We start from the raw sequence: 17,210 nt of genomic DNA, 5'->3' as shown, positions 1-17,210 counted from the left end.
TTTCCGTGGGGCTGGTGTGCCCTGTGTGTGGCCACTTGTCAGGGGCCACCACCGGGATGGGTCAGTGGGGTCAGATCCGCAGGAGTGTCCCGTGCCATTTTAGAGAGGGGGCGGTCTTCAGGATGCTCGGGGAGAAGAGGCCGGGCAGTCCACAGCCACCCTCTTCAAGTCCTAAAATGAATGGTTTCCTTCCACATAACTGTTAGTGGCAGTGAACATGGCACCAGGTGTTAGACCCGTGGAGTCAGACCAGACCTCAGTCCGGCCGCCCCCATTGGTACTTGAGTTCTGGCTAAGGAAGAATTCAGAACCAAGATGCAAACTGTAAGAGAAAGTTTATTTAGAAAGTCACAGAGGTAGGAGTGTTGCAGGAAAATGAAGCAACCAGACACCGAGGGTTTCTGGAGTACGAGGTTTATTAACGTGAACCGGCCCAGAGGAGTCAGTCTCCAAATTCTGAGCCTCGAACAAAGGATTCTTGGGGTTTATATAGCCTTCGGAGTAGTAAAGCAAGATACAGAAGCAGGAATGTGGAAGTTAGTCCTAGCTACCTGGTGAAAGTAAAGTACAAAGGCTAAATTCGAAGGTCAGTTTTTAACAGCAGGGGTGTTAATCTCAGTCCTAGCTAATGCACTGTTGTTTACTTATCCCAGACAGCCCCATCATTCTCCCCAGGGCGCCTGGGGCCTGGGCAAATAAAGGTTAAACAAAGGTTGTTCAAAGCTTCCCATATCAGAAGTGAGCAGCAGAAGAAATGAGCTCAGGACAAGTTACTGAGGCAAGAGAAGGGCCCTTGGAGCTTAGGAGAAAAGAGAGGTAAAGGTGATGCACCTTGGGCGGGGGTGAGGGGGAAGGACAAATAGTGGGCAACGGTCCAGTCCAGCTGCTCCAGTGCTCCCGGGAGAGAGGGCAGCTGAGTTCTCTGTCCTAAGGGCTCTTAAGGGTGGGGGTTTTAGAGGCAGCTCCAGGGGAGAATCTCACTAGAATATTCATCAGCTTTCCCAGGTGTGCTCTCTCAGGGTCACAGGGTCGTGGTCTCCACTGATTGATTGGCGCCAGGGCAGGGGTCATTATTCAAGGCAGGTGGTCCTCAGGTAGCCCTGGTGCCTGCTGGTGCTGTCAGAGTGTTGTTGTGATGCTGCCACTCTGGTTTTGCTGCTTTCCTGGGCTGGAAGCTGAAACAACCCAGGCCCAGATGTATTTGATACAGGTCAGAACTCCGTGGCCTGGGGGCTTAATGCTTAAGGGCTGTTCTGCAGGCCCTTGTTCATTTCCTCTTTAAGGGGGTCTAACCCACATGAATAGCAACATTCCAGGGAAGGAAAGGTCAAGGGAGGGCCAGAACTGTATGACCAGTGATGTGAAAGGTCAGAGGTAGACACCCGGGGCTTTCTGCCCTGGTGACCTTCTGGCTCAAGGTCCTTGCTCTGTTGGTGTCTCTCTAATTGCCTCACCACCAAACCAGTTGGGTTCAGGCTTTGCATTATCTAGAGATCGCTGTTTAAAGGCCGTTTGCATCCACAACAAACAGATAAAACAGACAAAAGCCAAAAAGTAGAAACAAGCCATTGGCCCCAGACTGAAAACTGGCCTAACAGAGTGCAGCCTGTCCACACGATGGAGTGATGCTCACCCGGAAAAGGAGCGAGGGTCGATTCAGGCTGCAACCTGGATGAGCGTTATGCTGGGTGTCAGCGTGAGAAACATTCAAACTTGTAAGAGTTTTTTAGCTCATGTCAGCCAAACCACTGACAATGGCCAGAAAACAAACCCTCAGTGAGTTGAGAAAGTGCTCTGGAGAAGGGCAGTTTTACCACTTCACTTTATACATCAGAATCAGGGGAAGGCATGAAGGGATTGCATGAAATTCAGTGGCGATAGATTAGGGAGGCAGGAGAAAGGAAAGTGGGGAAATCTCTGAGACTGGATTAAAAAACCAAAACAGACACCTAACTTTTACGTTTGTGGGTGTACTACTGTTAGCATTAACAATTAACATGATAACAACGAGGGATTTGTGGTCTCGGCTCTGCTGCGGTGGCTGTGCGTTGAAGGGTCTGGAAAAAAGGAAATTACTTTGATGTTTCAAAGGTATGCCATCTTCATTGCAAAGCAAGACGATAGGCTCAGTTAATGTAAAGACTGACCTTCGTTAGAGAAAAATGTCAGCCCAGGACACGACTGCCCGCCATGAACTGCTTTTAATTCATGTTTTAATTGCAGACCCTTCTCTATGTTTACTTCAGGTTTCTGAGTTTGGAAGACCCCCCAAGTAGGCCTCCTCTGAATTTCTCAGGTTTAGTATGTGGCCCCTTGTTCAGCCACATAAGGGGAAGAAGCCAGTCACAAAGGGCCACATAATGTGTGATTTCATTTACATGAAATATCCAGCATAGGCAAGTGATAGAGTCAGAAAGGAGATTAATGGTTGCTAGGAGTCGGCGGGGAGGAGGGGAATGCAAGGAATGGGGAGTGACTGCTAATGGGAGCAGGTTTCTTTTTTGGAGCGATGAAAATATTCTGAAATTAGATAGTAATGACAGCGGTTGTACCACATGGGGAATATATTAAGAACCACTGAATTCACTAAAAACATGACTTGAAAATGTTGAATTTTTATGACCATGATTTTCGTCTCAAAACAAAAAGAACCACCACAGATAAAGCAGAACTGATCCTGGTGGGAGGAGGAGGAAGGCGGAGGCAACGCAGCCCTTCTGCCCTCCCCACTGCTTCCAGTCCCCCACCCAGAGGTGTCCAGCCCGGCTTCCAGAGCCCTGGGCAGCTTCGTAAGAGAGAACATGGAGGGGGAAGGGGAAGGGGGGATCTTAAAACTGAGTACATAAACTTTCACTGAATTCTCCTGTCCCCACCACCCCAAATCCTGAAAAATCTGCTTTTCCCTCTCCAGAGACCAACCAGGCAGTGGCCTTCTGGGGTGGCAGAAGGCACCGAGGGGTAACTGATTCTTAATCTTACTTTGAACCATCCTCATCTTTTTGTTGCTCATCTTCATTTTCCATCCAGATATGCCAGGTGCCATAAATTCCTGAGACTCAGAGGGGTGGGAGGGCTTCTACAAGGCAAATCAGGTGACTTCCTGCCTCACCCATCTGGCTGCCGGGGGTGGGGGGGGTGGGGGGGTGTGGGGGTGTGGGGGGTCTCCTCCTGCACTTCCCCGGGTCTGCTAGCTCAGGCCTCTCCTATTTATCTGCTGTGGCCACATTAGTCAGTGCAAATCAGCCACCACCACCTTGTTGACTTTACTGATGTTCCAGGAAGGGATGGAGGTTAACCCTGCACATTCAGTCCTTCATCTCTAACCCATAGCCCACCCAGCTTTTCCGTATTTCTTAAATTGCAATTAGCATACATAATCTTTGTAATTGAAAAAAAAGGGAAGCAGAAATGTAGACATTTTGGAGGTTGATTTGAAAGAAGTTGGAAACTGCAAACAGATGTGAGAGCCAGGCAGTGGTCTGGCCTGATTCAGAGAGATGGGGGGCAGGGGTGCCACTGGCAGAGACATGGACTTGGGGACCAGAAACAGCTCAGTGGTGATCAGCCAGAGCTGAAGTGCTTCTTTCTGTTCTTAGGGAATGGATTTGTCTTTGAGCTATGCCCATAGGGCACTTGAGGAAAGACTGACTTTCCAGAGTGACCAAGGACTGATCCAATGCCCCAGGTGCCCCTGACCTTGGCAGCTGGAGCCACTGGACACCCTGCTACTCCTCCTCCCCAGATCCAGCTCTTCGTCTATTCAACAACCAAGTCTGACCTTAGTGGGGGTGGGGCGATATATAGGACATCCTAGGCTCTGGCGTGCTAAACATCCAGTGAACCCGGCCTCAGATTCCTCTCTGACTCACAGTCCTTATATAATCATCCAGTTCATACAGCGCCACCTTAAATCCCAATTCCAGCACCTACTTACCTAAAATAGAGCGGTGGGCAAAAGTAGGTTTATCATTGTGGGTACACAAAACACACAATTCTTGTATTATTATTTATTAATTATTGCATGATTTTCCATACAAACAACTGTAAGCCTACTTTTTGCCCCTGTACTTTTCAATCCAGATATTGTTGGGCCTTCCACCAGGGCCTAAATCTAAGCCGAAATTCAAACCTTGACTAGGTTCCCCTTACCTGCCGCCAGTCCTCCGTGCCCCACCCCCACAAATTCAGAACCTAAGCGCTGCTGCACTCAGGCATGTTGGTGATGGAAGGCAGTTAAGATGGCCAGTGTCCTCTCTGCCCCTGGATGCCCGAGGCAAAGACACAGGACTAAGAAGGAAATGTTTCACCTGAGATGCCTGCTACCAATTTACCCTCAAATGGACCTCAACCCCTAGGTTAAACCCAGACCTGGCCTGTTCTGTGAAGGAGCCAGGGAAATGAGGAAGTGATTGTGCTCAATTTTAGCTGCTCGCTCGACCATAAGGACAGGGTGCACTTAAAGGAGGTACAGAGCTGGTTGTGTTAAGTCAGCTCCTGGAACACCAAGGGGGGGGAGGGGTGGTAAAAAGACCACAACCACAGCATGAGGTTTAAGAGCCAATCAGCCATACTATCACGAGCTGTCCACGAGCTCTAGTAACCAGTCCTTGGTCAGATCACGCACCTTAGTATAGCCCCTGAGCCAATAGCTAACTGCCACCTTCTGCTTCTGGAAGTTGCTTGCTTGCTCACCTCTATAAGAACCCTAGCCTGTAAGCGTTAGGCGCGACTCTCATTTGCAGCCATTTTGGCACTCGTGTGTCTCCGGAGGCACCCCGAGAGTTCGCCCCTGCGCAGGTAAAACTTTGAAACTTTGGCCAATAAGGTTCCATCTTAAACTCCTGAAGGCTTCCGACATTTGCTCGCATTGGGGTATGTTACATTCTGGAGATTTCTGGGGCACTTAAAAACTTGATGGTTTCTTCCCGAGGTCAATAAACACATTTTCCTGTTGCCCAATTTAGACCTGATCTTGGGAAGGCCCTCTCTGGAACTTCCTGAGCTGGTTTTGCAATGCAAACTCAGAGGAGAGACTAGATATGAGCCACAGCAATGGGGTTGCATCTCCTATAATCAGATATTATTGGTTCTCTACTAGGAACACATCAAGTACTTTTAGAATTTTAAGGACAGTGAGGGAACAAGGACTCCTAGGGACAGATGGGAGAAATAGAAAAGATGTCTAAGGAAGACAGACACACAACCTTCCTGGTTGCTGTTATTCTTGCAGCTTTAATGATGGGACTGCCCAGGTTCCAATCCTCTGCTACTACTTCCTGGGTGTGTGACCGTGGGTAACCTTTCTGCATCTCAGTTTCTCCATCTGTCAAATGGGGTTACTAAGAGTCCTTAACTCATAAGGTTGTTGAAGGAGTAAATGAGTTAATACATGCAAAATACTTAGAACAGTGCCTGGAACGAGGCAGGCACTCAGTAAATGTTAGTTGCCACCCTGATTGCCTTTACCATTCTTATTACCATTATTAGTATTGTTGTATATGTTGTTAAGGAAGCCATCCTATCAGAAAAGTTTCAGTGTGGGAAATAGAAAGCCACGGTAGGTGTTTTATGCAGGAGGGAATGCAGCCCAGGACAGGAGATGCTTACAAAACCAATGGAAAGGGAGGAGGTGTGGGCTTTAGTCTGGAGTGACTGTAACAGGGTGCAGCCAAGAGGGGGGCCCAAACAGGGATTTGTAATGGGGTCCAGAACTCGAGGTGTCCAGGAAATATTAGAGAAAAATATATATATGATGTCCTCACCCCCACCAGTCTGAGCTGAGGGGACACATGGAGCAGGGCCATTCAGAGCTGTTTTGTACAGCAACAGCTGTGCAGCTAACCTCTGGAATGATTGAATTGTTTAACATATCTATAACCTTTAACTGATTTCATAGATATGTTAAATAGCTGTGACCATGCTTGGAGCCAGGGGGATGGGAGTGATTTCCACCCAAGATGTAACTGGGAGGCAACTCCCCCTGGTTGCAGTGCCTGTGTGAGAACTCAGAGATGATTGGCTCCATGACATGGGGCCATGCCTGCCTGGACTTACTGTGGCAGCCCAGTAAAGCTCGATAAATTCGGGGATGCTGGCAGGTGTAACTGATTGTGGGAGGAATTGGAAATGGGGCTGCAGAGGAAGACTGGCCAGGGGATTTAAACCCAGGTGCGGCAGCCATACTGGGTCAGGACCACGAGGCTGTGGCAGTAGAGGGAGAACTATGAAGCTTTGGCAGAGTGGGGACCCTGCAGCTTTGGGGTGGTCCCTTTTGCCATGTGGCTTAGGAAGCAGGAGAGACCTTGCCTGGAAGCAAACAGGTGAAAGGACTCTTGCTGGTGGGCCATGAGAAGGAGTCACATGGCTTTGGATTAACTGGAGATCAGGCAGTGGCGACACAGCTGATGGTGCCGGGAGCCTGAATCACAGACATCTACTTCTTTTCCTGAGATATGTTACCCCAGACTAGGGCAGAGGGAGAAGGAACGACTGTGCATCTGTGGCTATTCTAAAAGACTTTAGTATTTTAATGAAGACATTAACTCACTACTCTAAGTCTGTATAGCTTTTAAATAAATAATTCCTTTCCTTTTCACAAATCTCTGGCATTGAGAGACATCTTTCCTCTGGTGGTGGGCATAGCAAATCTAGTGGGGGGGACCCCCGGAGAAAAAACGGGGGTCCTTTTAGTAATAGTATAGCATACACCCCGCCTTGGGTCTGTTCTGTAACATGACCACCGGGTGCCTCTTACTGACCAGGTGAGGTACCTCTGAGGCCACCACTAGAGCCTGCTGGGATTCAGGTCCCACCGCTGCTGTGGCAGTGACCACACCGGAATGAGGAAGCCAGTGGATGGACACTAGAAGGCAGATGCTCAGAAAACTCTCATCTTCCCAGTCCCACATGCAGCAAGAAATGTCCTACAAGTGGCAGGAAGATGACTTTCTCCTCATTTCTGCCTGCCAGGTCTCCTGAAAAAACATCTACAAGACAGAGCTGAATTAGCATGTGGAGCTCTGAGAGTCTGGAAAATGCAGTTGCTAGCTTTCCCACTGTGCTCACCAGAAGAAGGAACTGGAATGGAGGTGGAGAGAGGCAACCCCCACAGTCCTTGCCAGTAGGTGGCCATTTGGGAAGGCCCTCCTCGGCAGGAGGCACACCCTCTCCAGAGAACAAGCCTCAGCTGAAGGGAGAAGTCATTCCAAATTGCAGCATATCAAGCCAGATAAGAACAGAGGAATGTAGGAGCAGGGAGGGTGCTCTCACTGTCTTGGCCTTCACCATGAAGTTAGGTTTATGTTATGGGTAGAAATACTTTGCCGAAGAAACCACAGGGGACTATGCTCATGGTGCTTGCCTTTTGGACAAAGCATAAAGACCAGAAACAGCTAGAAAAAAAAGGTTCTTATATAGATTTTTAGAATCAGTGAGAATCAGTTAGAACCTGTAATGTTGTTAGGTTCTTGCATTAGGTTGTTTGGCATCTGAGACTGGTGGACTCAGTGCAGATGATGCCCAGAGCCCTTGGACAACTAGGACATCTCAGCGGGGCCGTGCCAGCTCTGGGGGCGGGGGGTGACTGTGGGGCTGGCTAAGGCTTCGGTTCAGATTTTCTGGGTGCAGCCAACACCCATCCCTCACAAGCATTAGCTTGGAGAGCCCTTCCCCAAAAGCATCCCGCATGCAAATCTCAGACCATTAGAATCTGTTTTCCTAGGAATCTGAACTGTGACACTCCTGCGTTGGTTTATAGATTTTTCCATAGTGATATGTGTTAATTTAGTTCATCCATCTTAATAGCATCCCGTTGTATCAACGTAACATAATTTAATCTTTCTGCATGGACATGTAGGTTATTTCCTTTTTTGGCGTTATTAACAGTGCTTTTATTAATATCTTTTTACATAGCTCCAGGAGCACACGTGAGGGTTTCTCTGGGACGTACACCTAGAAGTGGAACTGCAACATCAAAAGGTATTTGCAACTCCAAGTTTATAGATACTACCAAATGTCCCTTCATTGACACTCCTAGCAGCCTGGCATCAGAGTGTCCACGTCTCCGCACCTAACCAGGTGTTGTCAGACTTTGTGTTCACCAATCAGAAAGGAGAGAAGTGGTACTTCAGTGTTACTTCGATCATTGTGTCCCTGGTGACCAGAGAGCTGGAGGGTCTTTTCGTCTTTGTGGAGGGTGGTCACGTATTCCTCTCTGGGAATTACTTGTTCATATATTTGGCCCCTTCTTATATCAGGTTGTTTGACTTCTCTTGTGGATTATTGAGGTCTTTCTATTTGGCCCAAATAGTTGTTAGTCATATGCCTGGCAAAACTATCTCCCGCCCTAGTTTCTCTCTTAATGTTTTTAGACTTCTTTGTATATAGAACTTTTACATTTTGAAATAGTCAAAAACATTTGTAATGATTTACTTTATTATTTAGGTGGTTTTAGGTGGGAAAAGCTGGTTTTCTACATTAAGGCCATAAAGATGTACTCTTATCTTCTTAACAAAAAGTCATTTTCATGCATAGTTCTTTTTCCTATGTATATCTAATCATTTTATCCCAATTATTAAAAATAAGTCCATCGTTTTTCCTGTGGTTTTATAATGCCTCTCTGTCATGTATCAATTTCCCACCTATGCCTGTCTATCTGGGGCTCACTATTCTGTCCCATTTGCTTGTCCATCCCTGTGACAATTCTCTGACACTTTAGTTTCTAGAGCTTTGTTAGTCCTGGTAGCTGGTGCAGCAACACTAGTCCCTTGTCGTCTCCAAAATTGTCTGTGGTAAACTTGATCCTCTAATAAACCATGTAAATTCCAGAATTAGTTTGGTAAGTTTCACCAAAACAAGTCCTTTTTGGGCATTTGAATGGAATTGCTTTGAATGCAGAGACAATGTTGAGGGGAACTGATATCAACTTCCACACCCACTTTGTCAATGCCTTGCACTAAACTTTATACTTTTATCCATAAGGAGCTGACACACATTTTCTTTTTTAAATGTGCAAAGAATATATTTATTCATTAGTACCTTAAGTGTTCATGTTTTTGTGAATTGTAGCTTTTGAAATATTATAATCAACTCTTTGATGCTGATGTATAAAAACACAGTTGACTTTCATATATGGATTTCATACATACAAACCTTGATAAATTCTCTTATTGATTCTAATACTTCATAGATTTTCTTGGGTTTTAGAAATCATATCATCTTCAAATAGTGACATTTTTCTTTCTAATCCTTATACTTTTTTACCCTTATTTTACCATGCTGGCTAGGACCTACAATAAAATGTTGGGGAATGAAGAAGTAATAACAGATGACCTTAGTTTTTTTTTTTAATGGTCTTAATGTCTCACTCTAAGATATTATACTTATTATAGAGTTTGTTTGTAGGTATTTTTACCAAGTTAAGAAAGTTTCATTCCTGGCTTTACGAGATTTTTTTCTTATTAATTTTTTTTCATGAATGGCTTAAATTTTATTAAATATGTATGTTCTGAAACTACAGAAATTTTCACTGTCCTCCTGTCTTTTTTAAAACATTTTATTTATTTATTTTTACAGAGGGCAAGGGAGAGAAAAAGAGAGAAACATCCATGTGTGGGTGCCTCTCATGCGACCCTTCAGTTCCCAGGCTGACACTCTGTCCACTGAGCCACACCAGCCAGGGCTCCTGGCCTCCTGTCTTAATCTTCAGACCAACACAAAGATACTTGAGGTTTGCCGGGATGTCATTCCTAAATGCAGCTTCCCATGAGTTGCTGGAGATGGAGAAAGGAAAGTCTGAACCCATCACAACCTTGTTGATAAAGGTAACTAGGGAGAAATCTGGACCAGCTCTGACTGATAAACTGGGTGGTTGGGAATGAGGTATTCAGAGTTGACCTTTTTCTGTCCTGCCTGCAAGAGAGCCTCTTCTCTAGGGTCACCATAAGCAGTACCTTCCAGCTCCTGATGGTAACTGTTATTAAATGTTGAGATTACTGGCACCTTTGGTACAGAGAGCACTGGCCAAGGATAGAAGACGCAGGAAATGAGAATTTCTAAGTTCCTCTTGGACCAGATGTGGCCAATGGCTACTCTTTGTGAAACCCTCTAATCTAAGCTTAATCAGAGGCCCAATTTAGTTCCATTACTAAAGCTTGTTAAGGCATCAAAGGAGGAGGAAGCCAAGGTTTGCCTCCATGATAGGAAAGCACACAGTGGGAAACTGATGCCCATCAGGGAGCGGCTTAATAACACATTTCCCATTAGGGAGGCTAGAGACCACATTGGTGTTCAGGCTTCTAGAGGGGAGTGGGGCAAAAGGAGCTGCTGACCCATGAAATGAGCCAGTGCCCACAGGGGAATGTGCAGGAGAAAGCAGAATGCAGGCGGGGCCTGACAAAGCTAAACGCAGGAACATCCCCCAAGCCCAAGTTGAGAACCCGTCATTCTAACTTACTTACTTGAAGGACAGCGGGAGGAAGATCGGGGAGAGAGTGGGGATGTGGGACATGGCAGTTTCCCCAGTGTCACGGAGTCCCAATACCCATGTGCAACCCTGTAAACCTTGACTGGTAGGAAGTAGACTAGGGAGCAACTCAGTGCAAGGCCCTGGGAAGGGAAAACCCACCCCACATAAAGGAAGCTGGAAATACCCATGTGTCTTGGCTCACTCAGACCTTAAGAGAAGCTGAAAACCTGTCACCACCCAGTTGTATATATTGATTCACATGTTGTCATTTCTCCCCCAGGGAAAGAAGTTGGGAACAGTGGGTTGGTTTCCACCTTGTGGAAGGTGAACAGTACAGTCAAGTCTCAAACTACAACCGTCACTCCCTCAAACTAACACAATAGCCTCTTCACCCTTCACTGCTTCTGCTCCTTCCCTGTGTATTGGTTTGCTAGGGCTACTGCAACCAAGGACCACAGACTGGGTGGCTTAAAGCCCTACAAATGGATTGTTTCAGAGTCCTGGAGGCTAGACATCCAATGTCAAGGTGTTGGCGAGGTTGATTCCTTCTGAGGCTCTGAGAGAGCCTGTTCTATGACTCTCCCCCAGTTCCTGGCAGTTTGCTGGCAAATCCTCCAGAATGGCTCTGCCCTCTTCCCTCCTGGGTCTGTATCTCTTGTCCTCTTGTTACAAGGACACCAGTCATTTTGGATGGAGGGCCCACCCTACTCCAGTAGGACCACCCTCACTGATTACATCTGCAATGGCTCTATTTCTGAACAAGGTTGCTTTGGAAGGTACTGGGGTTAGGACTATAAGATTTCTCTGTTTTGGGGGGAGGGCTTGCACAAGCCAACCCATAAAGGCAGTACATCTTTTCTTTTTAAAAAAGATTTTATTTTGCCCTGGCTGGTGTAGCTCAGGGGATTGAGCATGGGCTGCGAACCAATGGATCACCAGTTCAATTCCCAGTCAGGGCACATGCCTGAGTTGTGGGCCAGGTCCCTGGTTGGGAGCGTATGAAAGGCAACCACACATTGATGTTTCTCTCCCTCTCTTCCTCTCTCCCTTCCCCTCTCTCTAAAACTAAATAAATAAAATTGTAGAAAAAGTTTTTATTTTTATTTATTTTTAAAGAGAGGGAAAGGGAGGAAGAGGGGGAGAGAAACATCGATGTGCGGTTGCCTCTTGTACGCTACCTACTGGGGACCTGGCCAGCGACCCAGGCATGTGCCTGACTGGAAATGGAACCAGCTGCCCTTTGGTTGCCAGGTTAGTGCTGAGTCCACTGAGCCACACCAGCCAAGGCAAGGCAGTATGTCTTTTATTTGTTTATTATATGACATGTCTCCTCACTAGAATGTAACCTTCACAAGCAGGGATTTAGTTAAATTTGAAAGCCTTGCAGATATTGTTGTTGACTTTTAAATTAGGTTAAACTTTTGAACAGGCAATCATTTACATGGTTGAAAGTCAAAATGATATTAAAATGTACCTAGAGAAGTCTCATTTCCATTCCTGCCTCTGGCTATCCAGTCTTCCCTACCTCCGTAAGTCACTATTTTGATCAGTCCTCCGGTATTTTTTATGCAAATATATACATATGTGCATATATATGTACACATATAGTCTTATTTTCGTACTTACACCAAAAATATCATTATATACATAGGCTGCACCTAGCATTGTTTCCTTGAAACTATTTCCTGGACATTATTCCATATCACTTTATAGAGAACTTCATCTTTGTTACAGTGCTTTGTATTGCTTCGTAGGGACATACTATATAGTTGATTTAATCAACCACCTACTCATAAACACTTGTGGCTTTCATCTTTTGCTATTACCATAAATGCAGAACAGGGATTTTTATGCCGATTCTCCCCAGCCTCCCCCCTTGCCCAGTCTTGACGTCTTTCTGCACGGAGTAGACAGACAGTCAATAAACACGGTGGGAAGAATGACTTAACCAACACTAAAGAGCGAAGGAAGGTCTGGTAGAAAGGAGCCCGGGATCCCCACTGGCACAAGGTCCTTCGCAGAAGCCTCAGCAGGTGGCGTTGTAGGCGGCAGGAACACCTGGCCCTCCGGCTGTTTCCCTGGGAGCAGAGCTGGGTGGTGGACAGCACGATAAGAGGGCTTGTCCTGGGAACCCCTCAGGCTCCTGGCTGCGGCGTCTGTTGGCCTCGTGCCCAAGGAGCCGCGGGGCATCGGAGCCAGACCAGGTGGTGCAGAAACCACCGCTGGTCAGCCTTCATGTTGGTGTCCTCCGGCGCCTGCTGGACTGGTGCCTCGGGCCCTTCTGGAGGGAGGAGGTGGGGCTGCAGGGCTGGGCCAGGCAGCCTTCCTTGGTGTCCCGCGTCATCAAGGTGAGAACTGCTGGCGTCAGCCCCGTGCAGCCGTCCTGCTCCCGCGATGGCCAGGTGGGGCCCCTCCCCTCGCGCCCTGGGATTCTGGGGCGTGGAGCGGGCCACGTGTGTTGGTAGTAGCGGTCGGCAGCTGAAGGGTTCGTTCCTTTTGGCTGAAAAGCCCCGCGTAGGTCGGGCTCGGGAGATGTGAGTGGGGGGCTCGAGAAGGGCGAGCTTGGGCTGGTCGCCTATTCAAAGTGCTTGGGGGATTGGCATTTCCTCGGGGCTTGCTCGGTGACAGCGGTGGCAGCGGGAGGGTTAACTCCAGGTCAGCGCTCTCCCAAAGGGTGGGACTCAGCGAGCCGGTAGTTGGTCCCTTGAACCAGCAGGACTTGTTCCCGGACACTGAGGTCAGGTTCGTTGGTGGCTGCTGCTGCGCTGACCGCTGGGCGCCGGGAACAGAATCCCAGCCCATCTGCAGCAGCGCCCCGCCAACCCTCTTGTATTAAGTGGGGGTCTCTGCTTTTCCAGGTCTCAAGAGGGGGCGGTGAGGGACAAGAGGATCTGTAGTCCGCAGAGAATTAACCGCCTTGACAAACGGGGTGTGTGGCGTGGGGGGGGGGGGGGGGGGTTCTGTGGAAGGGCAGAGGGGACTGGGCAAGGACGGAACTTATTCCAGGCCCGGGAGTGGACGTCTGGGAGGGAATTCGCCCAGGGAACCCATGCGCAACCCAAGGGTGACTGTTCAGTTATGGTGGTTTGTTTGGTTAGGGAAGAAATCAGAGGGAAAGAGTCTCATCGCCCTTTAACGCCCGGAGTTGCCCTGGCTCAGTCTCAGGGGGCAGGGGCTGGTCCTCAGGGTGAGCGTGGCCTGTTCAGAAAACAGAGGGCAGCAGCTCTTCGGCCTCGGAGCCCACCGAGACCCCTCCCTCCCTGGGGCCAGCTGCCCAGCACTTGTGGTCCTGGGACTGGTTTCCAGACCCAGCTCCCTTCTTGGGCGAATAGGCGTCATGTGACTGCTGTGCTGCTGGAGAAACAGGAAGGAGTAGAGCTTGGAGGAAAAGAGATGAGTGTTGCCTAAAGTGTACATTTATTTTGTTTGGCTTTTTTGTAATATGATTTTTCTTTTTTTTTCTTTTTTTGGCACGAGGTGACTATATTTCAACAAGTAGCAGGGTGGAATGTGTATCTAATACCACTAAAATGAATATGGAAAAACTCGGGGCTAATTATCCCTATTAGAACTTTTGTGTGATGCGGAAAAGATCAGCCGGAGTGCCTGTGTGTTGAGTTAACTCTGCATTTTCTGATAGTCCCCTGATACAAGAATTGTTTACTCCTTGTCAGTCCTATCCTTTTGGCAAGACTGCATTAATTGATGGTGCAGATAGCTTATTACTACAAACAGTTGTACTGGTCTCAGAGAAATAGTTCTGCTTGGGAAACCTAAACAAAACTTTAGTACATCTTTGAGGAACTCAAGACACTGTAGCTTAATATAACGCGCATGAACTTCCAAGTGGACCAACGCAGGCTCTGCCACTTTGCAGCTTTGTATCTTCTTTCTGTCTTTGTTTTCTCATCTGTGAGGTGGAGATAATATCTTTCTTGCAGGGGTTCTCTGAGGAGTAAAGAAAAGCATATATGCGAAGTGACCAGCACCCATGCCCGTCCATAGGAGGGGCTAGGTAAATAGTAACTATTGGTATAATTTGTAGTGGGCACACTCCCTTAATGCAGAGACATTGTTTTAAAAATACTGAGAAGAGAATTAGCTGGGGTCACTTTCTTCTTTGAATCTCTGTATTTATCCAAACAGTGGGCTGCAGTAGTGGATTTATGGATTGAGGCACATAATCACACAAACACATGTTTTAAACATTTTTTAAAAAAGGTTTTATTAATTTATCTTTAGAGGAGAAGGGAAGGAGAGAGAGAAATATCAATGTATGGTTGCCTTTTGTGCGTCCCCTGCTGGAAACTGGCCTCCAACCCAGGCACATGCCCTTGTTTGGTTCATAGCCCTGCACTCAATCCACTGAGCTACACCAGCCAGGGCACAAACACATTTAAAAAAAATTATTTTCTATAACAAAACTGGAAAGCTGTTGAATTCAAAGTGAACCAGTGGTTCCACTATTATTTTAACATTAGACTATGCTTTTTGAATTATAATGATGTGTGTAGGTTCTGTTAAGAAAAACATCTGGACCATGATTGACTAGGGATTGGCTAAGAAGCTGAAAAATAAAGGAAACTTTAGTAAATGTCTTACTTTTTCTTTTTAAACCTCAGACTCTAATCCAATTGTGATTTTCATTGACTATATTGAGGGTGAGGAACAGGTTAGTAATTAAAGGTGATTTTATAGACTTTTAGAGAGAAAGAGTGTGTCTAAAATAGTAAATTTAGCATTATCTTTAAAATATCAATTGTGTGTTCTTTGTATTTGGTATCAAATATCTGTTTCATAAACTCAGAAATACAGATGTGTAGCACATGCTGTCACTTTGACTCAAATTGAACAAGTAACTTCCCAGGTATGAAAAGCCAGTTTTCTTTGGGTAAAAATCAACTTCTTTGTAAACATTAAAATGTGGCTGTATCTTCTGCCCTCAAAGTTTAATAAATAAATAAAATATTTAACTCACTCCAATGGTTTGTGAAGCTGAAATACCTAAATGCAGTGTTTGCTCCATCCTGAGGTTAGGCAGTTCACCAAGAGACAGCTTCAGTCCTAAAATTCATATTGTTACGGTTTTAAAACTGAAGTGATACCTAATTTTACCTACTATTTTACGTGGAGGCCCTTGGTGTACATAGTGTTCCCGTTATTTTGGACATTAAAACAAGAAACACCTCTACCCTGTAATGTTTTGACTTGCATCAGGGACCGATGTAGTCAGTGCCCACTGCTACAGATTTTGGCAGACACGCAAAGTAAATCACGTGCCCACTGTATGCAGTGTGTTGAGCAATCTTTGTTTTTGGCTGAGGCTTTAGATGGGTGATGGGATAGTTAACTAAGAAACGTTAAACAGAATCTACTAACATGTTATAGGATGAGTTTTATAGACCGTGTGTGCCCTGTCCCACGGGGTCACGGCCAAGTAGTATTTGAAGCTATTCCTTCAGCATATTGGGCTTCAGGTGTATGGGAAGTACTAGGGATAGCAAGCCAATGAAACCTTGTCCTCTCGGGAAGGACTCCCAGTCTAGTGATTTAAGATGTTTGTTTAAAACAGCGGAGGAGGGTGTCAGCAAGGGTGTTCACATCCAGGGGTCAGAACCTGAGTCTGGGAACCCCAGAGCCTCCTGGGGCCTCTGGGAGGCGGCCAGAGAAGGGAGGCTGAGGTCTCTGCCCCTCCTCCCAGCTCCTCACGCCCCTACAGCACATGAGACTCCCGCCCGCAGCCTCTGGAAGGATCCAGGGCTGACCTTGGAGCCCAGGCCCAGGCTGAGTAAGACAAGCTCAGCTGCTGTGCAGGAGTCTGGGGGACGCGGGTGCTCCCGGAGCCCAGCACAGACCCCATTTCAGTGGCAGCTGCAGAGAGTCAGAGGGTACTGAGCTGCTGGGCCCCGCAGCCCAGAGCTCTCTGTCTTCATGACAGTCAGGCCGCATCGTCCTCCTGCTGCAGGGACAAATCCATGCGACCTTCCTGCCTCCTGCTTTGGAACTGTTAACAGTGTGCTCCCTGTGAAATGTTCAACAGGTTGGCTGTGACCAAACGGAAGAAAGAGTGTTGGTTGCTGCTTTATTTAAACTTCAACTGTATTGTTGTTAAGGGAAGGGAGAGGATGTAAAAGTTCAAGGGGGCCAAGGGCACACTGTGGTTGTGGAAGGGATGCTGCAGCACAGGCCGGGTCCGTTACAGGTACCCCGAGGCAGTCACCTGTGGGGATCTGGACAGGAGCCTGGCCACTTAACTCACCACCGAAGATGGTGACGCACAACGAGGGTGCGTCTTGGAGGCACAGGGCGCAAGCTGTGGTGGTGCTGCTGGGCCAGCCACCCTCCTGTCCAGCTCTTCGAACCTCTCCTTCACACTGTCCCCACCCAGTGGCCAGAGTAGCCAACAGGCCAGCCTTCAGAGAGATGTTCTGTTTGACACCTATGTGCCATCATGCAAAATCTATATCTTTATCCTTGTTTTTGTGGAGAAGGGCCGGCGAACCAGAGGGAGAGCAGTGGTTCCTTTGCCTGCCAACCAGGGACTTGGCTTGTCCCAAGGCCTGTGCCTGAGTGGGTTGCAAGCTCCCCTTGCTTCTGCAGGCCAGCTCTCAGCAGGTGAGCCACACACAGGGCAATGTTTCTCTTTACCTCCCTCTTTTCCCTCTAAAGACACATACAATAATCAAAAAAAGCACTATTATCTCTGTATTGAGTTAGAGTCCTAGAGGGACGGGAGGGAGAGGAG

The 17,210-nt window shown here is 47.2% G+C and overlaps 1 long non-coding RNA gene across 2 annotated transcripts; it reads left to right on the top strand.

Moving 5' to 3' along the window:
* Positions 1-4,741: 4,741 nt before the first annotated feature.
* LOC119051657 (uncharacterized) lies at positions 4,742-11,506 on the top strand. 2 transcript variants are annotated; one of them, XR_008389718.1, is made up of 4 exons: positions 4,742-4,872; positions 7,912-7,977; positions 9,574-9,821; positions 10,746-11,506. It is a non-coding gene; the product is annotated as an uncharacterized LOC119051657 (long non-coding RNA). The 2 variants fall into 2 exon arrangements; XR_008389717.1 differs by lacking the exon at positions 4,742-4,872 and adding an exon at positions 7,027-7,120.
* The last annotated feature ends 5,704 nt before the right edge of the window (positions 11,507-17,210 follow it).

The sequence above is a fragment of the Artibeus jamaicensis genome, unplaced genomic scaffold (genome assembly GCF_021234435.1).
Source record: "Artibeus jamaicensis isolate MK-2021 breed Jamaican fruit bat unplaced genomic scaffold, CSHL_Jam_final scaffold_1019, whole genome shotgun sequence".
Classification (NCBI taxonomy): Eukaryota; Metazoa; Chordata; class Mammalia; order Chiroptera; family Phyllostomidae; genus Artibeus; species Artibeus jamaicensis.
This window is presented reverse-complemented; position numbering and strand designations above follow the sequence as displayed.